At 38.9% G+C, this 13,393-nt stretch overlaps 1 protein-coding gene across 2 annotated transcripts in view; it reads left to right on the top strand.

Moving 5' to 3' along the window:
- Nucleotides 1-13,393, top strand: part of LOC109676668 (neutral amino acid uniporter 4-like) — a 28,378-nt gene that overhangs the window by 11,343 nt on the left and 3,642 nt on the right. Inside the window, exons 6-7 of one of the 2 annotated variants that reach the window (XR_012442012.1) lie at nucleotides 1,651-1,748; nucleotides 4,756-4,923. The exons of the other annotated variant lie outside the window; for it this stretch is intronic. The gene's annotated coding sequence lies outside the window, so the exon portion shown is untranslated. The remainder of the gene's footprint in view (nucleotides 1-1,650; nucleotides 1,749-4,755; nucleotides 4,924-13,393) is intronic. 2 annotated transcript variants of the gene reach the window in all.

Here is a 13,393-nt window from a genome sequence, read left to right on the forward strand (position 1 = left end):
TGGCAAATACGCTTCAGAATTTGGTAGTACCTACCCACCCTATTAGAGATGTTGTGAGATTTAGGATTGTGCTCTTAATACAGTGTTCACATGGGACAACTCATTGAGTGTATTGTTACTCATTTAAAATTTTACAATCACATGCCAACCCAATCACAAGGGATGGATATGTATGTAATTCTGTCATTTTCTTATCACTGCCTAAGTCTGCTCCCACTCTGTGAGGCTGTGGCCCCTTCTCCTGGACTGCATGTAATAACATGCACTGATTTCATCAGCTGTGGTCTGGGATTCTTTACCCAATTTCTTTAAAAAGATTTCTTTGGATTTAGGAATTTGAAAGTCCCTTAGAATTTTTGTAAGACTTAGCATTTCCTTATGTGTATATGCATTTTCCTGCTAAGCAGTGAGAGGACTTTCATATCTGAAAGGGGCCAATGACCCTAAGATGGTTGAGAACCCTGTTTTGTTCCCTGCTGTCTAACCCATCCTATACCATCTTTCAAGGTAATTGTAAAATCTCTATTACAATTCATTGCAAACTCTTCTGGGGAGTCTTTTTTGTTTTTCCCATCTCTGAATTCCCAAACCTGTATTCTTTTTCATAGCACATATGAATGCAGTAAAACAGGAAAGAAGATCACAAAAGGATTTTAGGGTCTGTGACCCTAGCTGAACGTTTAAGACTTAGTGGGACAGAAAAGGTCATTCCCTATAGGGGCAGAGGGAACAGTGTGAGCTCATGCACGGGGAAGTGAAATAGCCTCATGCTCGCCTTGAATAATGGTTTAGTAATACCGGATGATCCTGCCCTTTGGGTCCCTTTCCATTCTCACACTGTCACATGTTTTTACTCATGTGTCACTAAGTTATGTCACACAGTGCTATGTATGCTTCAGGTGTACCGACCTCTCTATTCCCCAAATTATCCAAGTGCTTTTACACTTCAGTCTTCCCTTGGCCTTGAATTTTACTTCTGATTAGGTAAGACAGTGAACTCAAGATGGTGGGGAGGTAGGGACTAGACTTGGGGTATTTAGAAGAAGTAGTCATTGTGGTGCTACAGATCTTGAATAAGGTGTGCTATTTGTGAGTTTGTCTAGATTTGTGAGGCTGTGAGTCGGGGCCAAGTTGTCAAAGGCAGTGTGAGGGCATATATAGATAAATACTAAGGGTAATAACAACTGTCATGTCAAAGAGTAAACATGAAGCTGGAAGAGACCTGTTCTGGGGAGCAGCAGAGTTGTGAGATAGAAAGCCTAGGTCAGGACCAGGTGCTATGGAGAACCAAGGGAGCAGTGATGGAGTGGAGACAGCAGCAGCAGTGGGTACCTGAGACCTGAGCTGCTTGTGTGTTTCCTGTTATGACAGGAGCCTTGTCCAGTGCACAGCCTGGATTGCAGGTAGAACAGATAATCAGGAGCATTCAGTTAGATGGAATGTGTGGGCATGAGGGAAACAGTTGCTTTGGCAATTAATCCTAACAGCTTAGCCACATGTAACATAGGATGCTTACTGTGTTTATTAAAAGAAATACTCACTTTGTAATCCATGTTTGCTGCTGTGAAGCCCAGGAGAACATGATCTTGCTTCCATTTTAAATTCTTACAAGTAAAAATGTAACCTGTCTTTCCCCCTTCCTTTCTGCAGAACATGACAGATCCCCACAATCTTCCAGTAGTGGCTGGTTGGAAAAAATACCCACTTTTTTTGGTACTGCTGTATTTGCCTTTGAAGGCATAGGAGTGGTAAGAATAAGTGTTTATTATTACTTAAAAAAACTCAACACTAGGATTTGTATAGTGAAACCACATAAAAATGCATGTTCTCCTGCCTTTTTTTTTTTTTTGGTGGGACTGGGATTTGAACTTGGGGCTTCATGCTTGCAAAGCAGGAGCTCTACCTCCAGTCCATTTTGCTCTGGTTATTTTGGAGATGAGATCTCAAAAACTCTTTGCCCTGTATAACCTCAAACCGTGAGTGATCCTCCCAATCTCAGCCTCCCAAGTAGCTAGGATTACAGGCATGAGCCACAGGTACCTGACTAATGTTTTCCTTTTTTGTTTCACTTGTCTTTACTTCTAGAATGTGATTTCCAATCTGGTGTTGACAGACTTGATCATTCTTCCACTGACCAGTAGATTGCTCTTAAACATATAACTCAGGGTCTCTAATTCTTTTTCTTTATAAATAGAATAATGGTATTAGACTAGATGGTTTTTAACATTGTACTATGGAAAATTTCAAACCTTGTCAAAATTTAAGAGTAGTATTATGGTCTTCTATGTACATAACACCCAGCTTCAAAAATTTAAGTCATGGCCAATTCAGTTTTATCCATATCCCACATATTCAAGCACATCCCAAGTGTCATATTTTATAGGCTAGATTATTTGACAGAGTTACTGTCATATGAAAGTCAAATACAAATTCTCCCTTTAGATGTGTGCATGTCAGGCTTTCTTTTCTTTTCTTTTTTTTGAGAAACATTGTTACCCCAAAGCTAATGCTAAGAGATAAAGGCATCCTAAAGCTCTTAAATATCCATTTAAGTTTCTTCCACTTTGTATATAACTTAGAATTTGTAGATTTGGGGAAAGTAAACTATTTGAATTTACTTTGTTCCATAGTTTGATTTGGTATGGGAGCAAATTTGCTATAAATACCTATCTGTCTCTCTGTCTATCTATCATCTATCTGAACCCCAGACAGAATAGATTGAAAAGATATATACCATTTGACATAGGGTTTTGCTCTCTGAGTTCTCCTTTAGAGAATTTTCACATCTATTTAATTTTAATTTTTGTGTTTAACTGGTGAGTTCTAGTATTTAGTTAACTCTTGGAAATTTCTAGTTAAGCATTGTCACTGACATCTCAGATTCAACAACTTCAGAGTCCATCACATACATTCTCATCCAGAACCAGCTTCACTTTCTCATTGTCCTTTTTTGTTAGCTTAACTGTGCTGAAACATTGCAGTAAATCCTTCTCACTCTGTTGTTCGTTCCCCATTCTGTCAGTTATTCAGGCATGCTGATTCTTCTTTCCTATTTCTCCAGTCTGTTCCAGAAAGCATATTATACATACAACACCTGCAATGCTGTGTGTCACAGAGGAGCCTCAGGAAATGTTAGTTTCCTCCCCCCTCTCTTTTCTAACAGCACTGGCACATTCATCCCTGATGGGATCTGGAAGGTCTCCACAGAATCACCCTGCTTCTTCACTCTGTTGTGCTCTTAATAGCTAACTTACTTTCAGGAAAAGTGGGGATAATAGTAGAGTTATTATCATATTGGGATGTACTGATGACTGTGAGATGCTGCTTGCAAAGCTGTTAGAATAATACCTACCATATTGTAAACACTCAAGTAAATACTTGCTATTGTAATTACACAGGGTTTTCATTAATAGGATCAAATTGTATGACCAAACCCTCTGAAGATTAGCTGAAAAAACTTTATTTCTTTTTAGCCTTTACTGACTTTCTTTAAAAGTTTTTTTTAACACAATGAAAGTCATCTATTGGTCTTCCTAAAACTGACAAACAGTAGTATAGGTGTATGCATGGAAATAGTCACAGATGTGTCCGTGGGTCAGCAGACATGAGTACATTACCTACCTCTGTCTCCTGAGGCCTACAAGCAGTGACACCTGGTAGGAACAAGCACACCAGCACCCAGATCTGATTTTTAAGCACCATTCTCCAAAGTCAACCATACTTCTTTGGAAAAAAAATGTCTGATTTAGGGTGGAAGCAAATAAGTAAGATGAATGTGGAGTTTCTTGTGCTATAAAGCGGGAAAGTGCTCCAAAACAAAAGTGGAGGCCTGTGAAAGGACACAGGAGCCTTTGTGGGAGAATTCACAGTGCTGCACAATAGGAATAAAAGAGTATCAGGTGTTAGCCTGATGTGTAAAACAGATTCATGCAAGTCCATGCTAACCTACACAAACACATGGGAAAGACTCCCAAGTAGTTCATGTAGAGCTGAAAAAGAGGAAACTCTTTTGGGGAGTTCATTCCCCCTTAGTCCTTGAAATCCGGGCTGGATTTAGAGACTCACTTTCAATAAAGAGAGTATGAGGAGGGAGAAGAAAAGTAGCTTTACAACAGAGAATCCTGGGAAACAGGTAGGTTACCATCAGGATAACATGTCTAATGAGAAGAGCGCTTCCTCTCTGTGGTGTCCTCTAAAACCTGTGATACCAGTCTAGTGACTAGGAAAGTGTAGATAAACCCATGTTAGAAACACAATGCAAAACAACTAATACTGCTCCAAAAATGTCAAGATAATGAACAAGAAGAAAGGATTGAGAAACTCATAGACCAGAGGAGACTAAGGAAGCAAGGTGATTTTTCTGGATGAGAGCCTGAAACAGAGAAAAGGCATTAGTGGAAAACTGATGAAATTCAAATGAAGTTTGAAGTTCAGTTACCAGTCATGTCCCAGTGCTGTTCATGCCAGGGTAATAGGAAAGGTTAACAGCAGGAAAGCTGTGTCGGGTGTGTATGAGGTTTCTGTGTCTTCTTTGCAACTTCTTTGTAAATGTAACTTACTGTAAAATAAAAAGGTTACTTAAAAAACTGATAAGTTTGTCTGCTAAGAGCAGGTTTTAGAAAAATACCTAACAATCATATGTGTCGTTTTCAAAGAAAAAATTTGTATGTAGACCAATTTGTATATATGAGACGCTGTTATTTTGAGATACTTGTATCCTGTGTCCTTCAAAAAATAATTTTATCCTATTTTTAGGTCCTTCCATTGGAAAACCAAATGAAAGAATCAAAACGCTTTCCTCAAGCATTGAGCATCGGCATGGGGATTGTCAGCTTTGTATGTTACCTTGGCTACTTTAGGATACATGTGTTTTCATGATGAGATCAAAGGCAGTATAACTTTAAATCTTCCCCAGGATGTGTGGTAGGTGAATATAAGTTTGTGAATTCTAGTTCACATATTTTATAGATAGACCAATATTTGATGGATGTATGATTTAAACATTTAAAGTTTTTAGTGTGATTTGTGTAACCTAGAATTTTTTCATAATTGTCAGAGGAGACCATTTATGAATCCCTCTGGGATTCTTTTAAAAAAGGATTTAAAAATTGTAAGTCACTCTAAATTCGAGGCAAGTGTAGAAGCAGAGCATGGGTTCATCCAGTATGAAGACACTTTAATAAAAATATTAATAACTTCCTTTGCTACCAAAAAACCAAACACTGTGCATTTCTAATAAAATAAATTATCTTATAAATTTTTTCATTTATTATAAAATGGAGACATGTTTCAAATGTTAGAAATATGGTACAAGCTGGAGTCATTGCTATAAATAAGACATAGTTGTTTAGCAGCCATTTAATTAACCCATTATATCATTTTGAATCCTTCAAATGTGCTTTTTTCCTCTTTATAATATGAACAAGAAGCTTAGGAGGGACTAGATGCTTTAATCAACAATTTAGTATAAGAGTGATGGCTAAGAAATGTAGTATAGCTCATCTTTTTGAATACTGTGCAGACATAATATCATTTAGACTGAATCTTAAAAAGCATGCTAAATTTGACAAGTATTTTGTTACTTTGGTTTTTTGATCGACAGTACTTTTGTGTATGTATGAAGTACAATGTGATGTCCTGATTACACACACATGAGGCAGTGGTCAACTAAAGTTAATGACAAATTTATCACCTTAAACCTTCATTATTTCTCCATGCTTGTACATTCAGATTTTTTTGCTTGAAACTATTTTGAGATATATAATGCATGATTATTAATTATACTCACTCTCTGTGATTGTTAGTTTCATTGGGTTCGTAAGGCACACCTTGGGTGTTCCCATAGATGATTAGCTCGTGAGGGCTCTGACCTAATCAGTGGATCCGTCCCTTGATGGATGCATACAGTGATGGCATCATGGGGTTGTAAAAGGTAGGAGATAGGGCCTAGTTGGAGGAAGTAGGTCGCTGATGGCCTGATCCCTTCTTGCACCCCCTTTGCTCTGCTTCCTGCCTGCCATGATACGATCTGCTGCACCACACTGTCCCCACCATGAGCTAAAATAAATCTCCCTTTACGTTGTCTCTCAGGTAATGTGATCATAGTGATGCAGAAGCCCAACTAATACATCCTGCTATGCCATAGACCACCAGAACCTACTCTCTAGCAAGCAGTAACATTACACCCATTGACTGCCTTCCTCATCCAGCCCCCCTGTTCTTCTCAGTATTCTACTCTCCACTCTGTGAGATCAGTTGTTTAGATCCCGTTACCAGTGAGGTCATGCAGTATTTTTCTTTCTGTACCTCTTATTTAACATACTGTCTTGCAGGTCCATGCTTGTCATGATTGACAGGATTTCATGCTTTTTATGCTAAATAGTATTATATTAAGTATGTATATGATAGCACGTTTTCTTTATCCATTTGTCTGTTGATGACCATTGATTCCACATCCTGGCTACTGTGAATAGTGCTGCAATGAACATGGGAGAGCAGGTGTCTTTTTGATGTATCAAGCACTGGATTGCTGGTTTGCACAGTAGTTGTATTTTTGGTTTTTTTGGGGGAACTTTGAGCTGTTTCCCATAGTGGCTGCCAGTGTTGTGCAGATTCTTGCCAGCACTTCTCATCTTTTGGTAATAGCCACTGTAAACGGAGTAAGGTGGTATAATCTCACTGAGCATTTTCTTCATATATTTGTTGGCCATTTGTATGTATTCTTTTAAGAAAATTGACAGGCTTAAAAATTTTTTTTTGGCTGTAATGCGGTGAACTCAGTGCCCAGTGCTTGCTAGGCAGGTGCTCTACCACTTTACCCATGTCCCCAACCTTTTTTGCTTCAGTTATTTTTCAGATAGAGTCTTGTGCTTTTGCCCAGGCCAGCCTGGACCATGATTCCAGTGTTTAAGTCCTCCTATGTAGATGAGATCACAGGCACACACCGTGACATCTGTATTATTTGTTGAGATGGGGTCTCAATAGCGTTTTGCTTGGCTGTCCTCAAATTGCAATCCTCCCAGTTTGCACCTCCTAAGAACCAGGGATTACAGGCATGAGTCATTGTGCCAAGCCCTAAACAGGCGTTTTGAATGTCAAATATAAAATGTAGGTAGAAACAATCTCGGAATTTTTTGTTTCTCTTATTCTCAAAAGCATTTAAGGAAAATCTTATCAGAGAAGGGACTGAAGTGGAAGTATGGACCCATTCAAGTTAAGATATTCTTATCCCCAGACAGCTAAAAACATGAAGGAGCAGTGGACAAGAATAGTGGGAGTTCAGTCTTGGGGTAACAGGGTCCCTGCAGTAGCTCCAAGTGGCCCTTCTCTTTGCCGCAGCCCCTCCGCACCTCTCACCTCCTCTCTGGTCCTCTGAATCTCCTGTTAGAATGGAATTAGCTGTGCTCTCAATTACAAGGAGACTGTTAGGTCATAGTTGCACTCAAGGAAAGTCTAGCAAGTCTCTTGATTTTTCATCTAGAAAAAAGCCTACAAATATTATTGTAAGAAATAATAAAAACCTGGGGCAAACGGGAAAGCAAGTCAAGTTAAATACTTCCTTTCAGAGAACTTCTGTTCGCTAATTCCTGTTCATTACTTAACGATGGAGACACGCTTTGTGTGGCTTGCAGTTGTGGGACTGTTAATATTCACCTGAGGGACAACACAGTACGTGGCTGCACTGGAGTAGAGTGCAGGTTCTTGTAGTTACAGCCTTCTATAACGTGAGAGTGACTACAGTGACCCTGGGGTACTGTCTGAGATTCTTGTCATAATATGCTTCCTGCCTTCTCTTCCCGTGTTTAATTGAAGCGGCCATGGAAGGCACAGTGTACCACTGAGTGTGAAAGAGGATGGCCGTCACCAGAGCGACCGAGGGAACTAATGTTAAGAGACGCCAAACAGCTTTTGAGGCCAAACTGATTGACAGTCTGCATCTGTAAGGGTATTCTTCAAGGAAAGATTGAATTGGAGAGAAACACTAGGGTAAAGGAAGTGTGGCTTAGAGAAGCTCCAAGTTATTGATATTCTCAATCTCTCTGACATATCTCTTTAAAACACTGTTTATGAGCAACACTGTTCAACGTAATAAATTTGGCATGTGAAGTGAAGAGTGTGATTTAAAGGTGATAATGAGGCAAATTCATGATTCTGAGCTAGATAGAACCTTAGCGTGCGAGGATGGGCTCTGCACCTTCCGGGTCTGTGTTCCCCATCGTCCTGCCATCTAGATGATGACTCACACCCGGGAGGCACTTGGTGCAGAATTACTGAATACTGTTCAGGTTTAAAAGCACTTCCCGTGTGAACAAGACACCGCCTCTAGTCCTAATCAAGTAGTGTTTTAGCGGTGTTTTTCCAAGTTTCTCTGTAAAGTAACTTACTTTCTGTTTCAACAGATACCTCAAATAAACTTACAAAGTGAAAAGGTAAGAAAAAATCTATTTGGCTTTCAGTTTTAGAAATTTCCGTCCACGAGTAATTGGCTCTGTTGCTTTGAACCTGTGTTGAGGCAACACATCATGATGAGAGACAGCAAAGTGAAGCCACCCACTCACCTCACGGCCCAGCAGTGGGAAAGTTGAAGAGGAAGGGGCTGTGTTCCTCTGCCTCTTCAAAGGCAGCCTCCCCCCATGTCCTGAAGACCTCCCACAAGACCCCACCTCTTACAGGTTTCACAGCCTCCTAAAAGTGCCAAGCTGGGGACTAAGCTTTTACTACATGGGCCTTTGGGGGACGCTTACCAAAGTATAGCAGTAACCGAAATAGCAGGGGAAAGAAAAAAGCAGTTCGCCTGAGGGCAGTACCACAAATGGCCTACTTTCAGCACAGCATCAGTTTGTGCTCTACTGTTAAACACTGCACCTTTTAGGCTGGATGTGGTGGCTCACGTCTGTAATCCCAGCTACTTGGGAGATGAAGATTGAGAGGGTGTGCTGCCAACCTGGCAAAAAGTTAGCAAGACACCATCTCAACATAAAAGCTCCATGTGGTAGTTCATTCCTATAATCCCAGCTACACAGAAGGCACAAATTCCAGAATACCCCAGGCAAAAACACGAGACCCTGTCTTTAAGCTAAAAGTGCTGGGAGCATGTCGTAAGCAGAAGGAATAACAAATAGCATTTGTGTTCTGTCTTAAGGAGGCCTCTCAGGTGGTGATATACATCATAGGAGCAGAGACTTTTCTTTGTTTCTTTTTGTTGTAGTTTCATTTTTTTCACTTTCGTTTTGTGCTTCCCCCACCCCTGTACGGGAGGGAGGAACTGAGGACCTCATGCTTTCTACACTGGTGCTCTACCACTTGAGCCACTCCGAGAGCCCTTTTTATGTTGGTCGCTTTAGGGATAGAGTTTCCCTTTATGACCTTGATCCTCCTATTTGTGCTTTCTGCTAGCTGGGATAACAGGTGGGCAGCACCACACCCAGCTGTTGGTTGAGATGGGGGCTCAAGAACTTTTTGCCTGGACTGGCAGGGAGCTGTAATCCTCTGATTTTCTTCCTCCCCAGTAGCTAGAATTACAGGTGAAGCCACTGAGCATGGCTTTTTTCTTTTCCTTCTTTTTTTTTCTTTTCACCAGTCAAAAACAAGATCCATTCTTTTTACCTTTTCCCATCACAATTATTTTGTCTACTTACTTGGTTTTAGTCAGTGGCTTTTTGAACTGCAACCCATAGTAAGAAAGGAAGATAAGTTTTATAGAAAAACCCAGTGTGTCTGTGTCTGAGTTTCTGCATGTTTGTGCATTCACACATAAAATAACTGAAATAAGTGAAAGGTTAAATAAAAATCATTCTGGTGTTTTCTGTCCCCAGCTATAGCATTAGGAAAAACTCCTCACAGCCTATGGATTGGTATCCTAACACACGACTGTGTGTGAGCTAGAATTTGAAAAGTACTGGCTTGGAATATGTTCACATGCTAAATCAATTGACCACCCATAAACTCTACTAGTGAATATGAAAGGCTTAGGTTTTCATGCTGAGAGGCAGTAAGATGACTGCCTTTGTCTGGTGTGGCATTCTTTGTGAAATGTGCATTGGGCAGGAAAAGAGGTGATGGGATAGGTAGGCATTTTATAATTTGTTAAAATAATTGTACTAGGACTTCAGTTTTTAAATCCTTAAACAGGATAGAGCCCAAGTCTGAGTCCCTATCTGTAGCCTGCTAGAGCTCGGAGTCTGAACAGTGTGGGAAAAAACTGATGTGTAGTGGCAAGAAATCCAGCTGCCTTCCGTGATGTCCTGGTAGTCAGTGGGCCAAGCTCAAGGAGGTTGGCACCTACGTGAAGGTATTTAGGAAAGAGTGGATTCACCAAGAGGCACCAAAACAGTCAGTCATAACTATCTAAGTAAATGTGAGGACACTGAAAAAGAAGATTCGTATATCCTCACAACCTCTTAGTAATCAACTTCTGATATTAAAGTTGCCTGTAATGGGGGATCTGGCCCAAACTGCCTCTGGTATGAAGATGGCTGATAGGAATTATGTTAGATTTGAAATGAAGGGTGTCTACCAAAGTCATTTATTAATCCAACAGGTATTTACTGCATGCTGAGTATGTCCCAAGTTCTCTTCACTCTAGAGATACCGAGGGAACAGATAAAAGCCTTTGTAAAGCTTATGTTCTAGAGAACATGTTGGAGATGGTTACTGGATTATAGCTAGTCCTCCGTTGGTGTAACTTTTCCTCTTGACAGAGCTAAGCTGTCAAGATTCTCAACCTGACTATGATGAAAGAACAAAGAGGGAAAGTGAGTTATCCAAGTATTTCAAGGCCAACTTCTGTATTCAACCTTGAGAGAGAGAATCAGCCAACAACCGATTTCCCAAGTTGGGTTTTTTAAATGTAAGGTTATCCATATGATGGATTAATGTTAATGTGTCACTTACTAAATGCATTGCAGGCCTATATAGAGAAGACCAAAACAGTCTCAAGTCTTAGGAACTTTGGAAGTGAGCTTCAAAAAGCAATGCAATTCTTTTAAATTAATAATAAATTAATGAGAGCATTCATTTAATTCTCTGCATTTGCATATCAGAGCCTGTGAACCAGCAATCTTTTGGTTTTAGTTTGTATATTTTCAATAACTTGAATTTAGAGTTATTTAACTTTTAAGCCTCAAGCTGAGAAATGCATCCTTAGCTAATTTAAAATTAAGATTTATTTTTGATAGCCTAAAGAATTCCTTTATTTCTTGTATGCTGTATTTCTACTAAGCCTTATTTCTTCTCATGTCTGTGATTACTATGTTGTTACAAAAGGAAACTTACTGATTCCTTCTTGCTTGGCCATCAATTAGAGAACTGGTTATAATCCTTACTGCTTTAAGTTTTTATTGTTGCATTTATTAAAGTGAAGCTGCTTAAATTACTTATTTTATTATTTTAAAAACAATTTTATTCACCTAGTTGTGTGTAGATGACACGGGACAACTTACTTAAAACATAATCCTGTAGTGAATTTTTGTAATGACTAAATTATCCCTTGATTTATTGTTTTTGTTCATTTGAGTTTTATATGTTTGGTTTGGTGAAAGTATACTAATAACATCAAATATTGAGCCTTTTCTGTAACAAAGATTTGTTGCTTATATAATGTTTTACAGAATGGTTTTATCTCACTGTAATTATACTATTACATGACTTAAAAGTGTCTGGTGATAGAAATTAAGCGTGTAAATACTACAGTTACACAGTGTTCCTCCAGATGGTTTCCAGTGTTATTTCTCTTAATTTACTACTGATAGCTTGGATTATTGAAAAAGATCACTGAGAAAAAGTAGATTCCAAATGGAAAGTTGTTTAGGATGGTGAGGTTCTGGTTATGTTTATCTGGCCTTATCTGACTTTTAGCCGTATAGGTATGCAGTTAGATTTATAATTTCAAAACAGTTTTATGACTAGCTTCCAAAACAATTTGAACAGAAAGTGGTAAGTAATAGCTTCAGTTTCTATGAAAAATACAGTGGTAACTTAGTTCCAAATTAATCCTACATCCTCTTGAAAAACATGGAGAGTTACAAGGAGAAGGGATTAAAAAACTCATGAACAAAAATTAACAAATAGAGAAACCAGTAGACTGCAAATCAAGATTAAATTACAAAAAGGACAAATTAAACTGTATGTATAGGTGTAGACATATAGATATCTCACAGAATGTTTAGTAAAAGACAAAGAAGGTAGAAGTGTTGAGAAACAAAAGGAAATGGATTTAGAAATACAGAGCAGGATAACAAGGATTAGAGAGAAAATGGAAGCAATGGGAGACAAACATGGACAGCTGCCAGCTGCGTAATTGGACGTCAGAGAAGCAGCATGGTGGCAGGATTATGTCTGGAGGCACCGGTAATGTCCACAGCTTCCAGAGGAACACACTCCAAACCCTCAGTAAACCACTCAGCAGATGATTTAAGGATGAATTGAAGAAAGAATGTAAGACTAGGTTTTTGCACATCTGCTATGGGTACCTTTTGGTAAGATCAAGATACCATCAAGAAAACAGCAGATTAAAACTTAACAGAAAACTTGTGAATGACTTGGAAAGATAATCCTGCTCACAATACTGGAGTATGCCATTAGGTAGGAGGAGTAAATTCTAATGTTCTATGGTACAGTAAAGTGACTGTAGTTTATAACAACTCACATATTTCGTGAAGAGCTAGAAAAGAGGGTTTGGAAGGCTCCAAACACAAAGAAATTATAATAGTACTTTTTAAGCACAACTTGACTTACTGAAAAAAATGACTTCAATTTGAAGTAATTTAGATAGGAAAGTTGTCAAATTAAGTAGAGTTACTATAAACCCTTTACTTAACTTCCTCTGATGTTAACAGGTGTATAACCATAATGCAGTTACTAAAACCAGGATAATAGCATGGATACAATGCTACAATTTATAGACCTTACTGTAGTTTTACCAGTAATAGCCTTTTCTGGTCCAGGAGTGACTCTTGAGGTTCCACTTTAATTTAGTTGTCATGTCTTCTTAGTTTTTTCTAATCTTGATAGTCCTTGACTTTCTGGATCTTGATGCTTTTGAAATGCCAGTAGTTTTTGTAGAATTTCCTTCAGTTTGGATTTTTCTGGTGCTTTTCTTGTGATTGAAATTAATCCTTTTTTTTTTCTTCTTCCTTTTTTGAGACAGAGTCTGACTGTATATCCCAGGCTGGCCTCAAACTTGTGGTCCTTTTGTGTTATCCTCCCAAGTACTGGGATTACAGATGTACAGCACCACACCTGGTTTAAAGTTAGGCATGTTTAGCAAAAATACCACAAGACTGATGCTAGGTACTACATCCCAGCACCTCTATCTCTTATTGGTTATGTTAGCTTTGATAACTTGGTTAAGGTGGTCTCTGACATATTTCTGTACTCCAAAGAACTGTTTTCC

The sequence above is a fragment of the Castor canadensis genome, chromosome 15 (genome assembly GCF_047511655.1).
Source record: "Castor canadensis chromosome 15, mCasCan1.hap1v2, whole genome shotgun sequence".
Taxonomy (NCBI): Eukaryota; Metazoa; Chordata; class Mammalia; order Rodentia; family Castoridae; genus Castor; species Castor canadensis.